The 18632-nt window shown below is 44.9% G+C and overlaps 1 long non-coding RNA gene across 1 annotated transcript; it reads left to right on the top strand.

Moving 5' to 3' along the window:
• Positions 1 to 258: 258 nt before the first annotated feature.
• LOC141105275 (uncharacterized) lies at positions 259 to 16662 on the top strand. Its single transcript, XR_012235548.1, has 3 exons — positions 259 to 1435; positions 2930 to 3002; positions 16247 to 16662. It is a non-coding gene; the product is annotated as an uncharacterized lncRNA (long non-coding RNA).
• Positions 16663 to 18632: the final 1970 nt, after the last annotated feature.

Here is an 18632-nt window from a genome sequence, read left to right as displayed (position 1 = left end):
ACGATTCCCTTCCTCCCCTCCGCCTACACTGCACGAGCATGATGTTTGCATCCATACTCCTGATGAGTGAACATGATTCACGAAACGCGTAGAGATTTTATTGATGGGATGCCAGACAGTTCAGCTTTTACTCTTATGTCCAACATATATTTATGCTTGTGTGTGTGTGTGTGTGTGTGTGTGTGTGTGTGTGTGTATATATATCAGTATGTATGACCATTGTATGTTGTTACAGTGGGGCAAAAAAGTATTTAGTCAGCCACCAATTGTGCAAGTTCTCACACTTAAAAAGATGTAATTGTCATTATAGGTATCTCTCAACTACGAGAGACAAAATGTGGAAACAAATCCAGACAATCACATTGTCTGATTTTTGAAAGAATTTATTGCAAATTAAGGTGGAAAATAAGTATTTGCTCACCTACAAACAAGCAAGATTTCTGGCTCTCACAGACCTGTATCTTCTTCAAGAGGCTCCTCTGTCCTCCACTCATTACCTGTATTAATGGCACCTGTTTGAACTTGTTATCAGTATAAAAGACAGTATAAAAGACACCTGTCCACAACCTCAAACAGTCACACTCCAAACTCCACTATGGTGAAGACCAAAGAGCTGTCGAAGGACACCAGAAACAAAATTGTAGACCTGCACCAGGCTGGGAAGACTGAATCTGCAATGGGCAAGCAGCTTGGTGTGAAAAATTCAACTGTGGGAGCAATAATTAGAAAATGGAAGACATATAAGACCACTGATAATCTCCCTCGATCTGGGGCTCCACACAAGATCTCACCCCGTGGGGTCAAAATGATCACAAGAACTGTGAGCAAAAATCCCAGAACCACATGGGGGGAACCCTAGTGAATGACCTGCAGAGAGCTGGAACCAAAGTAACAAAGGCTACCATCAGTAACACACTACGCCGCCGGGGACTCAGATCCTGCAGTGCCAGACGTGTCCCCCTGCTTAAGCCAGTACATGTCTGGGCCCTGTTGAGGTTTGCTAGAGAGCATTTGGATGATCCAGAAGAAGATTGGGAGAATGTCATATGATCAGATGAAACCAAAGTAGAACTGTTTGGTAGAAACACAACTCGTCGTGTTTGGAGGAGAGAGAATGCTAAGTTGCAACCAAAGAACACCATACCTACTGTGAAGCATGGGGGTGGCAACATCATGCTTTGGGGCTGTTTCTCTGCAAAGGGAACAGGACGACTGATCCGTGTACATGAAAGAATGAATGGGGCCATGTATCGTGAGATTTTGAGTGCAAACCTTCTCCCATCAGCAAGGGCATTGAAGATGAAAAGTGGCTGGGAATATGTTGCTATAGCCACTAGCAATCGTTCTCTTGGCCGGGACAGCACCTCATCTGCTCCCGGTACTTCCTGGGGTAGTGGTGTTTGGGCTCAAAATGCTGCTAATTATCTGATTAGAGGTAAATATGTCCTAATTCTGTACTGTTAAGTTATGAAATACACAGAATTTTTGTGTTCTTTGCTAGTACCCAGCTTGACCGGAATGTGCATTAGCCAGGCATCAGGCCTAAATGCTTTTACGATATCCATTAGCCTGGGTAGAATATTATATTGCAGCCATGTATTATTTAAAGCGGAGCTCCACCCAAAAGAGGGAGTTCCACTTTAAGGACTCGTCACCCGCTCCTCTTGAAGAATTGGCACTTTTGAGGAGCGGGTGGGGCAGAGCACTGCTGCTGACGGCAGCCAGGGAGGAGAGAGAGCGCCAAGGAGTCTCGTGAGCGCCGGGAGATGCTCGGTTATAAGGTATAATTGGCTTTTTAAATTTTTATTTTTATTTTGCAGCACAGGCACTAGGATAGATAATGTTAGCTAACAGTGTGGATGGGATGTTTGTACAGTTATGATAGCAGCAGGAAGGGATGGGGCAGAGAACATAGTGGCACAGACTAGCTGACAGGCGGGGGGGGGGGGGGGGGGGAGAGCTGTGGATGAAGGAGGCATGTAAACTGACCACGGTGTCAGGGGTCAGCAGCCACAATAAACCGTGGTCAGTTTACAGGGGGAGGGTATAGCCAGGCAGGATCAGCCAGGTTTTTTTAGGTGATAGAAGGGGCCAAATTAAACAGCACACGCACTGTGCCTGTTGTTCATGTTTTAAAGGAACAGGATACTTTTTTTCTGGGGGTTACAAATGCTTTTAGCAGGCCATAGATGAGATCATTTCTTTCTTGCAACCAGGAGTTGCAGGAAAGAAAATTGCTTGATTTCCCCAACACAGTCAGCCTGGGATTTTCCCAGCGGGGGTGCGTGGGGAGTTGTTCCTACTGGAAAAACACAGCGATTGTTGCTGGTGTCTATAACTGCTGGCGATAATCGCATGGAGAAAATGTAGCCTGCTGGTTGTTCCCAAGTCGATCGATGAATCGACTTTTGTATGTTCAGCCTGCCCATAGATGGTTCCTGGTCCCCGCTAAACCGACTGAGATTCAAACCATCCATAGCCAGCTTTAGTTGATATCAGCCCTGACCGAGTAGAATGTACTTACAGATGTCTTGATTAATATTTACCTGCTACATAATGGCCAGCAGAATGGTTTCTGGCTAAGCCTAAACTCTTATACCTTGTTTACTCAAGCCGGATGCCTATGAAGATGCCCTTTTGGAATTACAGCTATGTTCTAGAATGGGGGGGGGGGGGAGAATCTCAGCGCTGCTCGGTCTTTTGTTCAGAAAAAGAAATTTTTTTGGGGTGCTAAACAATGTGGTTGCCTATTTGGGTTGTCCAGTCCACATTATTACAAGACCAAAATACTATCCGTGGGGCTATGCTAACATTGCCCATCTCTGTTTTATGCATGTGGTCCTGTAGCAATGTTCTAGATGTTCTAAATGTAAATGTATGTTTTTTGATCAAATGGTAACAATCTCTGTGAAATCCTTTTTAATTACAGCTAATAAAGTGGGAAAGTTCCAACAAACACGAATGTCTATCAAAAAAACCTCAAGGGGTACAAATCCATAAAGGTAAACCCCTTTAAAATTTGAAAGAAAAAGTTACTACAATGACTCGGCTGAAAGTGAAATACACGTATGTTGGGAACTGCTGATAAACACATTATTTGGTCTGTCAAAATGCTTTTTTTTTCCTGCCGTTAGAATAAACGATTTTGCAGGTTTCTTAGATCGCAGAGGGAGTTCAGGCTGCACGCATCTGCTGGATTTTGCTCTTTTTCCAGGAATATGGCCTCTAAAGAAAAGGCCTTCATCTTACTGTTTTCATTTTAAAGCCTGACAAAATGAGGAAGAAGTATGACTGATGTGATTCATATGCTAGTTATTGTAAACTGCACTGCAGGCACATTCCTGCACTGATTATACGCTATACTGTATATGAATGCTCATTTAGGGTAAAGTGACAATTTCTTGAAAGCCCACCCTGTAAGCCATTTATATTTACCTTCCCTCTAGCCCATTGATCTGTAGGATCTGATGATATACAGGGTGCCTTTGGGTATGTGTAGGGCATGTGATTACGGTCACACGAAGGGGGTAAGATCATCAACTTTGTGCAGGTTCCGACACCATTTCACATGGAGCTTATTATACAAGGTTAGAACTGCCTGGAAACAGAATGGTGTGGGAGCACAAAGAAGGTCTGTGTGGATGGTTGGGGAAGGGGGAATTTAAAGAGGCTCTGTCATTCTCCCCTTAATGGGGAAATGGACAGCAACTCTTTACCCATTTGAGCTCCGGAAGGTTTTACCCCCTTCAGGCCTTTTTTCCCCTGTTCATCTTTCAGGACAGCCACCATAGAGACCTTAGCTCCTCACATCTCAGGAAACACTGCCTTATACTGCAAGATTTAAGCCTCACCGTCCCGCCGGTCCCCTTACTTCTGGTGTTTCCTGCAGCGGGGAGTCACCGCTAAGGGGCTGGAGCTGAACAGCCAGGGAGGCTGAGGCCCATTGTTTCCTAGGGGGGGGGGAGACTAGGGTCTTTCTCTCTCTCTCTCTCTCTCTCTCTCTCTCTCTCTCTCTCTCATCTTCCCTGCAGTCTGGTAGGCTAGGGAGCCTGGTAGGTACCTGGATGACTGTATCTTGCATGCGCCCCAGGAAGGAAGGTTGGGGGCCTTCCTCCCATAGTGGGAGATGATCACCTCCAACCAGTCAGTTAGAGATCACAAGAATAGGATACCGGCTGGAGTTTTCAAAACCTCCCCCGCTCAGACTTCTGGTCACCGAGCTGCCAAAGTGCTCAGAAAAGTCATCAGCTCTTCTATCCTACTTACAGGAACAGGAGGTGGTGGTATGGGTCCCAACAGGAGAGACCGACAGAGGCTTCTATTACCACATCTTTGTGGTCCGCAAGCCTTCGTCTTTGACCTATAGGAGGTTCCGAATGGACTCGGTCTACTCGGTGAAGGCACTTCTTCCTCCGAACTGCTTCATGGCTTTGATAGATTTGAAAGACGCCTGTTGCAGAAGGCTACCAGAAGTTCCTCAGGTTGGCAGTAAAAATCAGGGAAGGGATGTTACATCTACAGTTCAGGGCCCCCTCTCGGTAGTCGCATACTTGGACGAATCACTCTTGTTTGCCTCTTCCCCGGAGCAGTTGTCCCAGGATCTACAGGTGGCAAGAGACATCCTAGAAAGTTGGGGGGTGGCTCTTGAACCTGGAGAAATCCAACTTGGTTCCGTCCCAATAGGTCACCTTCTTGGGCTATGTGTTGGATTCAATAATGCAGAAGGTCTTCCTTCCCTTAGAGATGATCCAGAAGGTGGACAGTGCAATGTTGTTGCTCCAGGGCAGCCGTCAGGTCTCAATAAGACAAGCCATGTTGGCTTTGGGCTTACTAACATCCACGCTCCCGGCAGTGCAGTGGGCAGGGCTGCATTTTCGCCCTTTGCAACTGTTCATTCTGGGGGTTTGGGACCACAGTCAGGGGTCCCTAGACTCCCTGATATTTGTGCCGAGTCAAGTCAAAAGATCTCTTTGGTGTTGGAGAAAGGCAGCAAATCTGTCACAAGGTCTGGAGTGGGTCTTACCGGTCTCCAGGACTGTCACGACCGATGTGAGTGGCACAGGTTGGGGGCGCACCTAGATTCCTGGATGGTGCAAGTTACCTGGGTGAGCGAGACGTAAAGAAGTCCTCGAACTGGAGGGAGCTGAGAGGCTTTGAGAGAGAACTCCAGGGACAAGCACGTGCAGGTCCGCTCGGACAACTCCTCAGCGGTGGCCTATATCAACAGGCAAGGGGGTACTAAGAGCAGATCCCTGTGGCTCCTGGTGGAAACCATCCTCAATTGGTCCTTCTAGGCAGTACATTTGAAAGGGGAACAGAACCAGGTAGCAGACTTTCTCAGCAGGAAAATGCTGAGGGAGGGCGACTGAACCAAAACATCTTTGAGATGGTCACTCGAAAGTGGGGGGTGCCATGCGTGAACCTCTTCGCTTCGAGGGAGAACACAAAGGCGTGCCTCTTCTTCTCCCTGAGCAGATGGGGCAGTCTGAGTGGACGCACTGGCTCAGATCTGGCAGTTCTCCAGGTGTTATGCCTTCCCCCCCCTCCTGTACCAGCAGTATTGAGAAAATTTCAGTCGGAAAACACAACTCTCATTTTAATCGCGCCACACTGGCCCATGAGGTCGTGGTTCTACATCTTGAAGGACCTGACTGTGGAACCTCCCTGGATTCTGCCTATCCAGGAGGATCTTCTTTCTCAGGGGCCAATCTGTTGTCCCCAGGTGGAGCGGTGGAATCTCGCAGCCTGGCTACTGAGGAGGAAATGCTGAGGGGCAAGGGTTTCTTGGATCGTTTAGTGGCTACTCTCTTAGGTTGCAGAAAAAAGGATAGCTTTCTATCTACCTAAAAGGTGTGGAGACGCTTCAATAGCTGGTGCACAGAAAGCTCCTTCGACATACATGGCTCAGTAGCAGTGTTGGAATTTCTGCAGTCAGGAGCGGACAAGGGGTTAGCCCTTAGCAGTTTGAAAGGACAGGTATCCACCTTGAGTGTATTCCTGGAAAAGCCACTAGCAACAGATCCATGGCTAGCCAGGTTTTTTAAAGCCTTAGGCAGACAGAGACCAGTCAGAACCCCCCCCCCTTCCCCATATGGGATCTCTCCTTAGTGTTACAGGCCCTCACTGGGGAACCATTTGAGCCACTGGGGTTCTGTGCGTTAAAATTGGTCACCCTTAAGATTGTGTTTTTGGGGGCGATCACTACGGCAAGGAGGGTTAGTGAACTCAAAGCCCTCTCCAATAGGGCACCTTTTTTTTTCAGATTTTCTCGTATGATTTTTTTAAAACGGATCCGGCCTTTTTGCCAAAGATGGCCTCTAAGTTTCATAGAGGCCAGGAACCTTCTGTTTGAGTCCTGTGAGGGAACAGGAACATATTTTTCATAAATTGGACGTTAGAAGGTGCATCCTTCAGTACTTGGATAGTACAAAACAGTTTAGGAAATCAGATTCCTTTTTTTGGGTTATTTTCAGGGGCTAGGAAAGAGTCCAGATGGTTGACGTTAGCCATTATTCAGGCCTATGTGGTCGGGGGGGGGGTTGGAGCTCCCGGAGGGTATTAAGGCACATTCCGCCAAGTCAAAGGTGACTTCTCAAGCAGAGTGGGCTGGTACTTCTCCAGAGCAGATCTGTAGAGCTGCAACATGGTCCAGCTTTGCCACCTTTGTGAAGCACTACAGGTTGGACCTGCTATCGGCCAAGTGCTGCAGGCAGTAGTCCCACCCTAAGGTAAGGTGCTCGCTTATCCTCCTTATGGTGGCTGTCCTAAAATATAAACAGGGGAAAAACGGAGTTACTCTTACCGGTAACATCCTTTTCCAGGAGTTTTTCAGGACCGCACCGGTACCCACCCAAATTGTTGGCTATCCCTGAGAGCTCATCACATGAGACCGTCAGGTAAGATAAAGGTTAGTATGACGTATTCTTGTGTCTCCCCAGCTGGCCGGAGGTGCTCTTGAAGAACTGAGGGGCCGGCGGGAAGGTGAGGCTTAAATCTTGCAGTATAAGGCGGTGTTTCCTGAGATGGGAGCAGCCAAGGTCTCTCTATAGTGGCTGTCCTGAAAGACTCCTAGAAAAGGATGTTACCGGTAAGAGTAACTCAGTTTTTTGCGATACTGCACTGTTACTTTAACTGGTAATTGTGCGGCCGTGCAACGCTGTACCCAAATACAATTTTTGTCCTTTTTTTTTTTTTTTTTTTTTTTCCCCTTGCAGAGCTTTCTTTTGGTGGTATTTGATCACCTCTGCTGCTTTTTGTTGTTTTGTTTTGTTTTTTTGCGCTATATACAAAAAGAGACCGACCATTTTGAAAAAAAAAAAACAATTTTTTACTTTTCTGCTATAAAACCTACCCAATAAAAAAAATATAAAAAAACTAATTTCTTCATAAATTTAGGCCAATATGTATTCTGCTACATATTTTTTTTGGTAAAAAAAATCCCAATAAGTGTATATTAATTGGTTTGCATGAAAGTTATAGTGTCTACAAACCATGGGCTATTTTTATTTTTTTTCATTAGTAATGGCAGCAATCAGCTACTTTTATAGCAGGACTGTGATATTGCAGCAGACAATATGGACACCTGACACTTTTGACACTTTTTGAGGACCAGTGACACTAATTCAGTGATCAGCGCTAAAAAAAAATATGCACTGTACTAATGACACTGGCAGGGAAGGGGTTAACGGGCGGTCAAAGGGTTAAATGTATGCCTACAGTGAGGGAAAAAAAGTATTAGATCCCCTGCTGATTTTGTACATTTGCCCACTGACAAAGAAATGATCAGTCTATAATTTGATGATGATAGGTTTATTTTAACAGTGAGAAACAGTATAACGACAAAAAAATCCTAAAAAACGAATTTCATAAAAGTTATTCATTGATTTACATTTTAATGAGTGAAAAAAGTATTTGACCCTTTGCAAAACATGACTTGGTACTTGGTGGCAAAACCCTTGTTGGCAATCACAGAGGTCAGCCGTTTCCTGTAGTTGGCCCCCAGGTTTGCACACATCTCAGGAGGGATTTTGTCCCACTCCTCTTGGTAGATCCTCTCTAAGTCGTTGAGGTTTCGAGGCTGACTTTTGATTACTCAAACCTTCAGCTCCCTCCACATATTTTCTATGGGATTAAGGTCTGGAGACTGGCTAGGCCACTCCAGGACCTTAATGTGCTTCTTCTTGAGCCACCCCTTTGTTGCCTTGCCTGTGTTTTGAGTCATTGTCATGCTGGAATACCCATCCACAACCCATTGGCTGAGGGAAGGAGGTTCTCCCCCAATATTTGATTTGATGCTACATGGCCCCATCCATCGTCCCTTTTGATGCGGTGAAGTTGTCCCTTAGCAGAAAAACACCCCCAAAGTCTAATGTTTCCACCTCCATGTTTGATGGTGGGGATAGTGTTCTTTGGGTCATGGTCCTCCTCCAAACACGGCGAGTTGAGTTGATGCCAAAGAGCTTGATTTTGGTCTCATCTGACCATAACGATTTTACCCAGTTATCCTCTGTATCGGTCAGATGTTCATTTGAAAACTTTATACAGGCCTGTACCTGTGCTTTCTTGAGCAGGGAGACCTTGCGGGTGCTGCAGGATTTTAGTGCTTCATGATGTAGTGTGTTACCAGATGTTTTCTTGGTGACTATGGTCCCAGCTGCCTTGAGATCATTGACAAGATTCTCCCGTGTAGTTCTGGGTCTGATTCCTCAGTTCTCATGATCACTGAAACTCCACGAGGTAAGATCTTGCATGAAGCCCCAGACCGAGGGAGATTGACAGTTATTTTGTATTTCTTCCATTTGCGAATAATCACACCAACTATCGTCGCCCTCTCACCAAGCTGCTTGGCAATGGTCTTGTAGTCCATTTCAGCCTTGTGTAGGTCTACAATCTCGTCACTGACATCCTTGGACAGCTCTTTGGTCTTGGCCATGGAGGAGAGATTGGAATCCGATTGCTTCTGTTGACAGGTGTCTTTTATACAGGTAACAAGCTGAGATTATGAGCACTCCCTTGAAGGCCTGATTCGTACCTGTGCATTTTTTAGTGCGTTTTCAGTTTTGCAGAAACGCACTACAGTCCATTTAACATGCTTTCCTATAGATGTAGTTCATGTCTGTGCATTTTATGGAAAGGGCCAGGGTCAGCTCGTTACCTGTATAGAAGACACCTGGGAGCCAGAAATCTTGCTAATAGGGGATCAAATACTTATTTCACTCACTAAAATTCAAATCAATTTATAACTTTTTTTTTAAATGTGTTTTTGGGATTTTTGTTGTTGTTCTGTCTCTCACTGTTTTTGTCAGTGGGGAAACCTACAAAATTAGGAGGGGATCAAATACTTTTTTTTTTTTTTTTCCCTTCACTGTAGGTTGTGCTTACTAACTATGGGGGGAGGTGCTTTGACTAGGGGAAGGCAGAGATCCGTGTTCTGGCTTAGCAGAAACACAGGATCAAAGGCTCCCTCACTGACAAAATGACAATCTGCTTTGTTTACATAGGCAGATTGTCACTCTGCTTGTGTCCTGAACAATCGCCGAATTCCAGCGGACATCGAGTCCGCTGGACCCACTTATTGTCTCCCGCTGTGCTCAATCACATCGGGAATGGGTTCGACGATGGTGCACGTGCGGGCCGCAGACCCAGAAGTGTCCGATCATGTACTAGGTACATGATCGGGTACAGAGGGGCTGCTCTACCACAGTAAATGTACGTGGGGCGGTTGCTAACTGGTTAATCTATAGCGCCCACACTAAGGTTAGCTATATGTAGCACCCTGATGTTTAGGCAGGGTTGCTAGCAAATTTACCTGCCAAGTAATAGTTGCCTTGGCCGATTCATAGGGTGAAATCAATTGACCTCCTAATTCTGGAATTGCTGCACTTCTCTCTCTTGTCACTAGATGGCCAGGTATCTGCTGGCATTAGATAAGAGAAGGACAGATTAGGAATAGATGGGGTATCTCACCCAATGGGCATGGATTTTCTTAGGTCCCTTGGACTGCTGAGAGCCTATTTATTTGGGTGAGGTCAGGTGATCGGGGTTCTGTGCCTCCTGGATGGCTGCCTGGGTGGATGTGTGTTGTGTTGTCCCGGGCTGCTAGGCCAGAGCCTGAGGCCTATCCCGGGGACATCTGGCTGCTAGGCTGTCTGAGGGGCTATCCAGAAGAAAGAGTGCAGCGTAGGGTTGGTATTGTGGCTTGCAGTCCTACCAGAAGTGATTTTTCTCCCAGCCGGAGAACTTGTGGTTCGAGGTAGAGGGGAAGCTATCGCCACTAAGGAACCAACCACCTTTATTACCAGGGACCTACCTGAGTAGCTGAAGCAAGTGCCAGAGCAGTATTCTCACCACAAGGGAATGGTGAAGAATTGGGAAACTTCAGCAGATGTCAAGCCAGGGACCCAGTCAGTGGAGGTGATGCTTGCAGAGCAGTATTGTGTGCCAAGCCAGGGACTGAGCAGGCCAGTGGGGTGATGCTTGAGAAGTATCTGAGTACCAAGCTAGAGACCCAGCAGGGATGCTTCAGGAAGATACTCAGTGAAAAGATTGGAAGAGCTCAGGAGATCCAGTGGCGGTGGATCAGCGGGTCTAGGTGATTGGGAGAGACTAAACTGGGAGCTCAGTTGAGTGAAGATCTAAAAGATTCTGTAGGAAGTAAAAGCGTCCATTACAACTTTGTTAGAAACTGTTCAAGATTGTTGCCATAGGAGACAGCGAGTCTACACATGCAGATGTGGTGTTCGGCTGGGTGCCTTTCCCTGCATGGCTGTCTACCTATAGAAGTCTTGAAGTCTGCTAAACTAACATTGCAACTACTAAAGGGTGTTCTGGCCCTAACCCTCTCTCCCACAGTTCTGTTTAAGAGACAATAAATCTCTTTGCATTCAAGAAGTGTCTGACGCCCATTAATCTACCTTACATTGCACCCACCATGCCTTGTAAGCCACTCTACACAGAAGGATGTCACCTGTCCCTAACTCTGGAGGTCATCATTAGGCCTGGAGAGGCCCGGGACTTGGCTACATACAGTTGTGCTCATAAGTTTACATACCCTGGCAGAATTTATGATTTCTTGGCCATTTTTCAGAGAATATGAATGATTACACAAAAACATTTTTCACTCATGGTTAGTGTTTGGCTGAAGCCATTTATCACATTTGGAGTGATGAGACCAAAATAGAGCTTTTTGGTCACAACCATAAATGCTACATTTGGAGAGGAGTCAACCAGGCCTATGATAAAAGGTACACCATTCCTACTGTGAAACACGGAGGAGGGTCGCTGATGTTTTGGGGATGTGTGAGCTACAATGGCACAGGGAATTTGGTCAAAATTGATGGCAAGATGAATGCAGTATGTTATCAAAAAATACTGCATTCATCACCCAGGAAGCTGCACATGGGACGAACTTGGGCATTCCAACATGACAATGATCCAAAACACAAGGCCAAGTCAACCTGTCATTGGCTACAGCAGAATAAAGTGAAGGTTCTGGAGTGGCCATCTCAGTCTCCTGACCTCAATATCATTGAGCCACTCTGGGGATATCTCAAACGTGCAGTTCATGCAAGACAGCCCAAGAATTTAGAGGAACTGGAGGCTTTTTGCCAAGAGGAATGGGCAGCTTTACCATCTGAGAAGATAAACAGCCCCATCCACAAATACCACAAAAGACTTCAAGCTGTCATTGCTGTTAAACGGGGCAATACATTATATTAAGAACTGGGGTATGTAAACTTTTGATCAGGGTCATTTGGGTAGTTTCTGTTGTCATTATGATTTAAAAAGAGTAAACAGTTGATTGATAATAAATGGCTTCAGCCAAACACTAACCATGAGTGAAAGAAAAGTTTTTGTGTTTTATCATTCATATTCTCTAAAAAATGGCCAAGATCATAAATTCTGCCAGGGTATGTAAACTTATGAGCACAACTTTATACAAGCATAGATTTCTCTTGTTTGACTATTGTATTCTGACAGTCAGTAGCCATGGCTGTCTTAATACCTAAACAGTGACTGCATCTGACTTGGATGCATCTAGCCTAACGCTGCATACATGGTCAGAATGTCCGTCAAAAAAAGTGTGATGGGAGCTTTTGTTCGGATATTCCGACCATGTGTATGCTCCATCCAACTTTTTCTGTCTGAATTTCCGCCAGCAAAAGATTGAGAGCTGGTTCTCTATTTTTCCGACGGAAAAAGTTCTTGACGGAAATTCAGTTTGTCTGTATGCAATTCCGACGCACAAAAAACCATGCATGCTCGGAAACATTTCGGAAACAATTGGACGCATGCTCGGAAGCATTGAACTTCATTTTCTCGGCTTGTCGTAGTGTTGTACATCACCGCATTCACGACGGTCGAAAGTTCATCGTGTGTATGATCGTGTGTATGCAAGCCAAGCTTGAGCGGAATTCTGTCGGAAAAACCATTCAAGATTTTTCCAACGGAAATTCCGATCGTGTGTACGGGGCATTATAGTGATGTTAGTGATATAAAACCTTTTTTATTTTTAAATTAAAGCAGAGCTAAACCCTCCTATAGTTTTCAGCCAAGGAAGCTGCCATCTTGGCCTCTGTTTAGTCTTCAACTGATGCTGCACATTTGATTAGTTATGACACCAGCCATTGGATTGCTTGAAAGTTTGGTTGGGAGCACATCCAAAGCGGCAGTTACATTCCTGGCATGTGCCGGAAATGTAACCGTTTTTTGAAACTGTTAACTCCTTCCCTGATAGTGTCATAGATTTAACATGGGGGGAAATTAAAGGGTTAACTGTGTGCCTCAATGTTTTCGTGTAGTGGGGGAGGTGCTTTTACTAGTGGAAGATAAGGATCCTTGTGTCTGCTTTACAGAAACACAGGATCCTTGTCTTCTGTACTGACAGAATGACAATATGAGAGAATGCCAATCTCCTAGGCAGACTGGCATTCTCTCAGTATACCAAAATATCAGCGGGTGCCGGCGGACATCGAGTCCGCAGGACCCGCTGATCAGTTTCCGCTGTGTATAATCAGCGGGAGCGAGCTGCTGGTGGCGCGTACTCACGCCCAAAACCTAGGAGTGCAGGATCACGTGTGTGTGTGTATGTATATGTGTATGTATGTATGTATGTATGTATGTATGTGTATATATATATATATATATATATATATATATATATATATATATATATATATATATATATATATATATATATATATATATACACACGCACCTTAATTTTACATTTTAAGAGGGAAATTTCAGGAAAAAAAAACTTGCATTGTAAATAAAGAATTTTAAAGCAAAATAAGGGTCAGTGCCCATCTGCAGCCTTGCCCATCATTGCAGCCTGATCAGTGCCCATCTGCAGCCTTGCCCATCATTGTAGCCTGATCAGTGCCCATCTGCAGTCTTGCCCCGCTTTGCACCCCGATCAGTGCCCATCTGCAGTCTTGCCCCTCTTTGCAGCCTGATCAGTGCCCATCTGCAGTCTTGGCCCTATTTGCAGTATGATCAGTGCCCCTCTTTGCAGCCTTGTTCTTGCCGAAAAATAGACAGAGCCGGATCTCCTGTGTACTCGGCTCGTAGTCTCGCCCAATCCCACCCCTTGGCCCGGCTCCTATGATGGACATAACACCAGTCCAATGGCAGGACGTCAATGCAAGGAAGAGGGACTGGGCGTGACTGCGAGTGGAGCTGAGTACACAGGAGATCCAGCTCTGTCTATTTCGGCGGCGCTCGTTCCCTCCTTCCCCTCCAAGGCAGCCGATCGGTGTATAATACGCACACACGATTTCCCCCTGATTTTAAGGGGGAAAAAGTGCATGTTATATGCCGATAAATACGGTGTATGTGTAATATTAATATATAATATATTCTGCACGGCCGCCCTGTAGCAGTAAATCTGCTATGGGGCGGTCGGAAAGTGGATAATAATAATGTTCACATGCCAGGCTGGTTAAATCGTAGGAAGAGGCACTAAATGCATGTGTGTACAATAACTAGACTAATTGTATTCATGTAACCATTCCAGGATTTCCAGCTGCAATCTTTCAGTAGTCCAACCGCCTTGATTTTGATGCAAAAAGGAAGAAAGGGGCCACTCGGAGTGAAATCAATCTGGCGTCTACTGTAAAGGGCTGTTTTGGTTTCAGGAATATAGTGAAAGTTTTTCATTGTGGGAAGCCGTTTTTTGTGTAGCAGGAAATGTAATCGTCTCACCCGGTCATTTGAAGGTCACATGTGATTTTACATGAAGACTGAAGGACAGACATGACTTTGTACCTTGAACAGTCAGTGTTTGGCGAAGGCCGAGACAACAGAATGTGCTGTGTTACTGTCTGAATGGCGTGGGGGAGTGATCGCTGTTGTCTACAGAACAAGACGTGCTGCTCTGTAACTTTGTGTTCAGGTCTGTCTGTTCTACCAGGGACCCAGAACGTGAGAACAGAATCTTGGAGCACCTAACCAACAATTTTATCCTTTATGCCAGTTTTAGGATCACTAACATCCAAAATCTGGACCCATTCACAGCAGCTCCGTATAACGTGCCTCCACAGGTGTACATTGAAAATGGGGGTAGTTCTGGCGCAAACTGTAGTTCAAATGATGCCAGAGAACCTAAGTCTGTGATATTATAATGGTTGTGGATCAGGGAAAAGTGCAAGATGGATGATGATATCCAGGGGTGAAGAAGAAACTGTCCATAACTCAGGGCAGGCCTCTTCAGGATAGCAGAAGCACACTCCAAAACGTGTAGAAAAAGGGTAAAGAAAGAGGCACCTTCTAAGTTTGAACTGTAGAAACTTTATGGTACAATAAATAAAAACACTCGCATTGAGGTTAACGATCAGCATGAGGAAAGTACTGCAGCGGTGTGTTTCCTTACTCGCTGGTTCAACAGGCTGTGTCACTCGGGAATCCATAGGGAGCTGTCCGTCGGCTCTGTATACTCTGTGGCTCAGATGGTAATGCAGAGGAGAGGTCTGAGGCACTCGTGGAATGCAGCGGCATCTGGCATCACCGGAGGTGTGGCAAAGCTGTTTCTGAGCCTGCGCACTGTTGGTGGGATCGTCAGGCACGCTCCTTTGTCAAGCTGGGTATTGCAGGGATTAAACATGCTATATATAGAGTCCACCATCTAGTGGTGATGGGGGAAATGGCAGGGAATGATTAACACTGGTGAAGAATGGTAGGGTCATGCAGGTGGGGGGCCATTTGGTGGACATGCTGAGAATAACAATTATTAAAAACAACAATGATAACCAATCAAATATAATACATATTGAGAATGGAAGTAACCATGGGGGGAAAAAGGAGAGGAATAAGGCAATAAAAGGGTGGCTAAAATAAGATAAAAACAATAATAAAATCTGTGTGATAAGACTTAACCACTTTGCACCCGTGCTATAGCCAAAAGACGGCTACAGCGCGGCGCTCAATTTTGGATTTTAAGTATAAATTCAAGAAAAATTTGTCCCACCATTGGATGTTAGCTGAATGTATGAGTATTTCCAATTTTTTAAATTTTCCACACAAGGTGTATCTCATGTGGCCATGGAGTCTGAAATTGGGAGAAAACAAGCATGGGGGTAAGGTGGCATGAAAATCATTTGGTATATGATATTGATGTGATTTTACTATATATCTGTCAAAAATTATAGTGCTTCATGTATCAAGGTAAAGATGCACAAGAAAAAAAATACAATGAACCATAATATAGATACAATAATACACAGTAGGTAATGCAACAAATGTAAACAGCATGCAGCACAAAATGAGCTTCAATGATACAGTGGAAATGGGGGTAGTTCTGGCGCAAACTGTAGTTCAAATGATGCCAGAGAACTCAAGTCTGTGATATTATAATGGGTGTGGCTCTATAAATATTTCCCTACATTTTCTTATCTTTCCAATACACGCGACTTTGGATTATCATGTTGCTATAACCTATAAATGTAACCTATCCACCATATGGCCTCCTCATCCCCATTCCTTAATTTACCATCATATTGGTATGACCTTATGATCTCTCATGATGTGCTGAATGTCTAATACGTACATCAGGTCTAAACATTTTTTTCCAATATGTTAAGTTTTATCACCCCTTTTTTATTATTGTTTTTATTTTATTTTAGCAATCCTTTTATTGTCCTATTTCTCTACTTTTTTTTTCCCCATGGTTACTTCCATTCTCAATATGTATTACAGTATATTACATTGGTTATCATTGTTGTCTTTTATTAATTGTTATTCTCACTAGATGGTGGACTTTATATATACCGCTGCGTTCCACGACCGCCTCTGCATTACCATTTGAGCCACAGAGTATACAGAGCCGGCGGACAGCTCCCTATGGGTTCCTGAGTGACACAGCCTGTTGAACCAGCAAGTAAGGAGACACACCGCTGCAGGACTTTCCTCATGCTGATCGTTTTTAACCTCAATGTGAGTGTTTATTTATTGTACCATAAAGTTTCTACAGTTCATACTTAGAAGGCGCCTCTTTCTATACCCTTTTTTCTACAGATGTGCATTGTGTAGGGAAGGTGTGATCAAGGTAAGAAGTCATTACACTGTTTACCATTTTTTTTTAAATGTATTGAAATGTCACAAAACAATATTTCATTAAACTATGCACTGCAGCACGTTTCGATGTAGTGTGTCGCATCGCACTGCATATCACCCTAACTTTAATGGTCCAGTAATCAGATGTTCTATTTAAACATACTGTAACTACTCAGAGGAAAATCATGAACATTACTGTTGTAAAATCTCCAATGTATACAGTGGGCATAGAAAAGAATTGCCCCCCCCTTAAAATAATCACACTTTGTTACTTTGCGGCCTAAAAATGAAGACAGGCGCAGTTTTTGTTTTATCCAGCTGTATTTACTCTTACTAATGACATCCAAGTGAAAGATATAACACCAACATGTCAGAGTTATTTTTTAAACAAATTCAAAAACTGAATCACCGAATCAGAAAAAGCATCATCCCCTTCCTAAAAATGACTTATAAACTCAATTAGGTGTAGCTAATCAGTAGGGATTAGGCGAACACCCCCCCCCCCCGGTTCGATTCGCGCCAGAACATGACAAAAAATGTGTTCGAACATGCGAACACCGTTAAATTCTATGGGACATGAACATGAAAAATCAAAGGTGCTCATTTTAAAGGCTTATATGCAAGTTATTGCCATAAAACGTGTATGGGGACCCGGGTACTGCCCCAGGGGACATGTATCAATGCAAAAAACAGTTGTAAAAACTACAGTTTTTTCAGGAGCAGTGAATTTTAACAATGCTTAAAGTGAAACAATACAAATGAAATATTCCTTTAAATATTGTGCCTGGGGTCCCCTTAGTCTGCCTGTAAAGTAGTGCATCTTTACGATGTTTATTACAGTACCGCATCAAAATGAAATTTCTAAAGGAAAAAATGTCATTTAAAATTGCTCGCGGCTGGGGCGTGGCCTGGACCGGCATGGGGTAGGAAGCAAAGAACGAGAGCTCCGCTTGCCTACCATCCGCACTACCAAATCCTGGAGTTAATCCTGCTTATTTCACAACCACGCTTGGGCTCACTGTCTTGCCTGACCCCTGTGGAACATGTCGCCACCGAAACAAAAGACGGATCCAGCAGCAAAACTGGCAAAATATAGGATCATTGAAAAGGACGCTGGAGGGGAAAATGGCGCCGGCCCCTCTCCCCATGCTGACTCGGCGGCGGAAGACACGGCGCGGGTGCTCGAAGCAATCTCGGACTGCAAAAGCACCTTGACCAGTAAGATCGAGGAGGTCAAAGTGGACGTATCGTTAATACTCCTCCAAGACCTGCAAAAGCTGAGAGAGCGTGTCACGGAAACTGAAACCCGCCTAAGCCGAGTGGAAGATGAGGTCCCGCCATTACAAGTCCACGCCGAACAACTGCAGCACCAACTTAATATGGTGTTAGCTAAACAAGACGACATGGAAAACCGCTTAAGGAGGTGTAACCTGCGATTTGTCGGCCTGACAGAGGGTTCAGAGGGCTCTGACCCCCCCTCGTTTCTGGAGAACTTACTGGTAAACACATTTGGGAGAGCTGAGTTTTCTACTACGTTTGTGATCGAGCGGGCACACAGGCTGGCGGCTAAACCCCCCCCTCAAGGGGCTCCTCCGAGAACATTCATTGCCAAATTACTTAATTTCCGTGACCGGGATGCAGTACTCCGGCTACCCAGATTGAAGGGCAACATACCCTTTCAGAACACAGAGATTAAGGTATTCCCAGACTTCTCGGCGGAAGTCCAGAAGAAGAGGGCCACATTCACAGAAGCAAAGCGCCAGCTGCGGACCCGCCATTACTCCTATGCGATGCTCTTCCCGGCACAGCTGCGGGTTGTCGGTGAGGACAGAACACACTTCTTTGACACACCTGAAGCTGTTCTTTAATGGCTGGAACGTAGGGCATCTCCACATCGTGACCCGGCCTGAAACCACCACACGACTTTCTTCTGAGATGGACTATGGGTGATGCGGATCTATGTGTCCCGATGTCCTGTTACCCTGCAGGTACTTTAATAAGAATCTTTTGCCAACCTCATATCCTCCCTTATTTACCCTGCTTGCGCACACATTTTCCGAACAGGTGGGACAGGGTGATTG

The sequence above is a fragment of the Aquarana catesbeiana genome, linkage group LG08 (genome assembly GCF_042186555.1).
Source record: "Aquarana catesbeiana isolate 2022-GZ linkage group LG08, ASM4218655v1, whole genome shotgun sequence".
NCBI lineage: Eukaryota > Metazoa > Chordata > Amphibia > Anura > Ranidae > Aquarana > Aquarana catesbeiana.
Note: the sequence above shows the minus strand (reverse complement) of the source record. Positions and strands in the feature narration are given on the sequence as shown.